Below are 5,522 nucleotides of genomic sequence, written 5' to 3' on the forward strand. Positions count from 1 at the left end.
TTCATCACTACATGAACTGTTCATCAAATGAAGTTGAAATGAAAAAGACGTTGAGAAAACATCCAACGAAAATACCAAAAAACTTTTCTTACGAATCAATTCCAATAAAAATATGTTATTTAGTTATATAACATGTGCAAGTTTATGTCACAATGTAATTAATTATATCAATTTTTATTTCTACCAAAATAATATAAAATTAGTTCATAAAAAATCCGTCAGAGAACGGTAAATATCTGAATACATCAAATAAAAAAATAATTAGTTCATAAAAAATCCGTCAGAGAACGGTAAATATCAGTAAAGATCAAATAAAAAAATAATTAGTTCATAAAAAATCCGTCAGAGAACGGTAAATATCTGAATACATCAAATAAAAAATAATTAGTTCATAAAAAATCCGTCAGAGAACGGTAAATATTAAAATAATTAAAAAATAAAAAAATTAGTTTTAAAAAAATCTGTAAGAGAGCGCCACTTATTCAAAAAGTAAAAAAAATTAGCTTCAATATTCGCCAGACAGTTTTCTTCAGTACGACTTGAGTGTTACAGGGGGACACATCGCTCTGTCGCTCGCCATTCCAACCATTATAATCTAATCGTTGACCTCTCTCCATTCAGAAATCATAAATGTATGGGTGTTAATTCCACATCTATAATAAACAACAAATTATTTATATTTAAAAATATACTAATATTCTCAAATAAAATGTTAATCAGAAATTTAAATAGAAAAGCTTCAAATAAAAAAAATAGTTCTAAAAAAATCCGTCAGAGAACGGTAAATATCAACATTTTTAAAAAATAAATAGTTTTAAAAAAAATCCGTCAGAGAACGCAAAATACCAGAAAAAATCAAAAAAATTAATTAGTTAAAAAAAAATCCGTCAGAGGACGGTAAATACCAAAATAGTTCAAAAATAAAAAAATAGTTTTAAAAAAATCTGTAAGAGAGCACTACTTATCCAGAAAGTGAAAAATTACCTTCAATATTAACCTTAGACAGTTTTCTTCAGTACGACTTGAGTGATGCAGGGAGGCACATCGCTCTGTCGCTCGCTCATTCCAAACACATTCTAGTCTAATCATTGACCTCTCTCCATTCAGTGAATCATGAATGTATGGGTGTTATTCACATCTATAATAACACTAATTATTTATATTTAAAAATAAATTAATAGTCTCAAATATAAATGCTAATATTCGTCCCACCCTCCCAGCCCTGTGAACGGCACTTACTTAAGTACACTGTCAATACAAATGACAAGACGGGAAGGAATATTCATTTAATGGAATATTTTAAGCATAATAAAATTTATTTTGGTCTAATTTCAATATAAATAATTACTAATAACATAATACCACCCAAATATAATTTTATAAATAAATAAAAAATTTCAGAAGCATAATTAATTAGGAAAAACAAAAATAAAAATTTAAAAGTTCAAGTAATGGAGTACAAACTGACAATAGTTTCAACCAATTTTTTACTTTTCTAGAGATAATGTCCAGTTTAGTAGAAGAATAAATAAAAACCTTCAATTTAAAAAATAATCTACTTCTCTGTATACCTATTTTTTACATACACCTAGTATTTATAATCTATTTTTGGAAATATATCAGTATTAATAAAATGCAAAAACGTTTAAAACTAAAAAATTAAAATAAAATTGAAGAATATTATAAACACATATTTACAAAAAATAAGTTCTAAAAAATCCTTCAGTGAGCGCTAAATAAAAAAAAAAGTACCATAAAAATGGAAGTAATTATATAGTTAGGATGAAACAGAAAATATAAATTATACATTCTCATGCGATCTAGCGGAAGAACTGAGAACGAATGATTACAGAGTAGTTCTTAGTCTTGCCAATAGAGCTCTCTTAACATCAGTTTTTGTTGTTTTTTAAAGTTGAAATTGTCCACATATTAATATTCGATGATCAACCCTTATACAACTGCCCTACCAGACAGTTTTAAAACCTGCAATTTAAAATATCGTTAATAGTATTTATTTATTTGTCTTTTGCAATGTGTATATCAACAAGGGCTTATTATTACTATTATTTTATTATATTTTATTTATAATATAATTAGAAGATGAATAAGCAATATTGAAATATTTTACAGCTGTAAAGAACAAAAATGAATAAAAAAAGGATAGCGACTTAAGAAAGTATTAGAGCTTAAAAAATAGAATAATCAAAGAAAGAAAAAAAAGCTTGACTAATCCAAGACTGCATAAGCTTGATTTAATTTCTACTTAATAAATATGATTACGATATACAACACGCATAATCTACTAATATTCCATTATTTTTATGAAAATGAATTAAAAAATTATGAGCTCAACTAATAATAGTTCGATGTGATTGAAAAATGACATAGAAGTAACGTGCACGTTTTATGTTGAATTTTTTTATCAAATTAAAACCTTCATTCAACAATAATTAAAGTTTTGTTCAAATACAAAGAGGAAGATTTAAATTATATGAAAAAAGTTTTTAATTTAAGTTATACTCCGTCAAACGTATTAAATAATAGATAATAATTACCTGAAGAACAGCTCCATTAGATAGCATAGTTGTATATAGTTCCCTTAATTGGAATGCCGAAATGATGGGAATTACCTCAACTTACGAGCGGGCGTGCAGTATTAAAGACCATAACTTACAGCCAGCAAACGACACTGGATCAATAAAAAATTAAGCACTATAATAAAACTATCTAAAACTTACTGATAAATAAATTGGTTTTCATTTTAATATTAAAACCTTATTAAATTCAATTTTGACACTAAAAAATGATATTATAAAGTTGAGACATCCCCTCTAAAACAATTTAATATAACATTTAAAAAATTATATTATGCCTTAAACAAAAATAATAGTTTTTATTTTAATCTCTAAGTATAAACGTTATAACTTGAATCCTGGCAAAAACTATTGATTAACGATAGTTTGAACTTGAAGATCTAAAAAACTAAAGAAAGTGAAAGGGGAGAATTTATTTTATACAGCTTCAGCTTTAGTAAATTACTTTAGTAAATGCTATCTAGTGGCGCTTGCTAGAACTATCAAAGGATTGTAGTTCTACAGATCGCCGCTAGATGGCATGGAAATGTACTTTCTGCAGTATATGGTCAGCTTACCACCAATATATATTTAATTAAATAATATACTATTTTAATAAACTCCAATACAAATTTTTAGCATTTAAAAATAGAAATATTTTTTGGAATAAACACTTACTTTTAATATAATGCATTTATAAGTAAATAAAGGTTCAGATAACCAAAACAAAGTGTTGTAATACTTATATCATTTCTCTTAGCGTTCTCTATAAACTTAATTAGCCGAAATATTGTGACAATTAACATTTACCAACATACTGCTGGATGTAAAGAAGGGACCGTAGAGGTAATCCCTTCACATGAAAGCTGGCAAAGGGTTAAAAATGCTCAAGGAGGAAAATACTGGAAGTTTATAAAGAATGCTACATTAATAATTTTAACTAAACACACCTTGTGCAGAAACCTGAACATTTTTTTTGTAAAAGTAAATCTTTTATCAAGTAGTTCCAAAAACGTAGCAACAAAATTAAACCATTCTAAATTCAATTTTCTTTAAAAAAGTTTAATTTGGTTCAAAATGATAAGCACTTAAATTATATTTATACATATATTTAATTGAAATAACTATAATAAGTGATTCAAATAATATAAAAAGTGTTTAAATAAGTAAAATCTTAAAAATGTTTGAGTGTTTGACATTCACAATTTATTAAGACAAAGGACTTAAATATGATCTCAAAAATTGAAACAGAAATTATTGAGCATTATTATTGCATGATAAACAAGAACTGCGGTTGATATTATCAGAAATATACATACAAAACTGAAGACCGGCGAATTAAACAGACAATAAGGAACTACGAACACCAAATAACCTAAGACAGAAAATAAAGGATAATAATCACCTATTACCAAGCGGACCAAGGCAACACTACGGTAATATTAACACATTCAGACTATGCTAACAAAACGATAGACTTCAGCAAAACAATATACAGAAGTACAGAAGTTAAAAAAGACCCGACAACACAACTCCAACAGCAGATCTTGATATCTACACGAATGAACAGTTTACCTTTAATTCCTAACAATGAAGCACAAAAATAAGTATCTATGAATCCCAAAGTACAAGCACCTATTAGACTTATCCTCAGAGCGCACTCTCAGGTGTGATTTTACAATTTAGAATATGTTAATCTCTCCTAAAATGATAGTCTCAAGTCAGTTAAAATGTTGGTAAATCTTTAAAATAGCCCACGGAGGTGTGGCCTAATATCGAAGTGATTTTGATTCGCTATTACCATGTAACCCGCCACTACCAAAACACCCTTAATTTTTTATTTGAGTCACAAGAATCATTACAATAATTACAAAGAACAACACAAAAAGAAACTTACCTTATAAATGCTCTTATCCGATCGCCCCTGGAGGAGTGACTCCTTTGCCACATATACTCTGCTAAATAGGAGTCAAACTGGCCAGTGGCAATTCTTCGCGGAAGGTGCCTTTTTATTGGGCTCCATGTGCCCTCAATCGCATTAGTGTGCCCACCAGTTTCAAGGTCTTGGAAATTTAGGGAATGGTTCACTTTTAAATGTTGAAACCCCTCACCTTCCAGACAATCCAACAGTCCGAGTAAATTGTAGATATCCTGGCAGTACGAAAGTCTTAATGATGTCTAGCAACGTACCTTTATCCCTAGTTTCAACGACCCTGAAAAAGCATTTATATGACCCCCTCTACACACCACCAAACACCCATTCACTTGCTTTTCTCTATTAAACTTTCTTTTCCCGACTTTACTTTCATCTATTTCAACAATCTTGCCAATTCCACCAAGCATACTACTCTCATTTAAAACAATTTCCATGCACACTAAACCCTAACTCCAAGCGCACATCACTTTGCGTTCGCTGCATAACAAAAAACTCAGTCATCAAGAGAACATCCACAATAGCAATTTTGCTCCTTTCGAACCAAGAACCCTTGCGTACACTTCTTGCCACTTGATGTGAGGGGGTCGAATAGATTCGACACTGCCGACAATAGCACGGTTTTGCTTAACCGATTTCATTCCCCTTTCACACTGTGAGCATACATATCGATCAGTAATTAACCCTTTATTCATACAAAATTGAAGAACTTTCATATAACCATCCTCACTCACACTACATTCACGCTTCAGCACAAACAAAAACTGCAAATTAATGTTACTCACGGCTAATGAAGTCAAAGAAATAGCCATCAAAGATATGGCTGTGTACTGTAGAGTCTAGTGTAGAGTGTAGACTGTAGAGGGAACAACTAACAACTAACATGAAAAATGATTTGTATGGCGGGAACTTGCAGCGGGAAAAAGTTAAAATAAATAAATTAACTTTGGCGGTAAGTAATAAGGAATGATTTTAGAGTATTACTCTACTGCGCATGCACTTAAAATAAATAGGCC

General features: G+C 29.6%; 1 long non-coding RNA gene across 5 annotated transcripts; it reads right to left on the reverse strand.

The window, feature by feature from the left end:
• Window positions 1-121: 121 nt before the first annotated feature.
• Window positions 122-5,466, reverse strand: LOC141452861 (uncharacterized). Of its 5 annotated transcripts, XR_012457664.1 has the most exons (6): window positions 5,292-5,466; window positions 4,471-4,786; window positions 2,556-2,689; window positions 1,753-1,983; window positions 985-1,138; window positions 128-653 (listed from the first exon to the last, which is right to left on the reverse strand). It is a non-coding gene; the product is annotated as an uncharacterized lncRNA (long non-coding RNA). The 5 variants fall into 5 exon arrangements; XR_012457666.1 differs by having other exon boundaries at window positions 122-653; window positions 998-1,138; window positions 4,471-5,464; XR_012457665.1 differs by having other exon boundaries at window positions 1,851-1,983; window positions 4,471-5,456.
• Window positions 5,467-5,522: the final 56 nt, after the last annotated feature.

This window comes from Rhodnius prolixus, unplaced genomic scaffold, assembly GCF_049639745.1.
Source record: "Rhodnius prolixus isolate KJV_2025 unplaced genomic scaffold, Rpr scaffold_3, whole genome shotgun sequence".
In the NCBI taxonomy this organism is placed as follows: Eukaryota; Metazoa; Arthropoda; class Insecta; order Hemiptera; family Reduviidae; genus Rhodnius; species Rhodnius prolixus.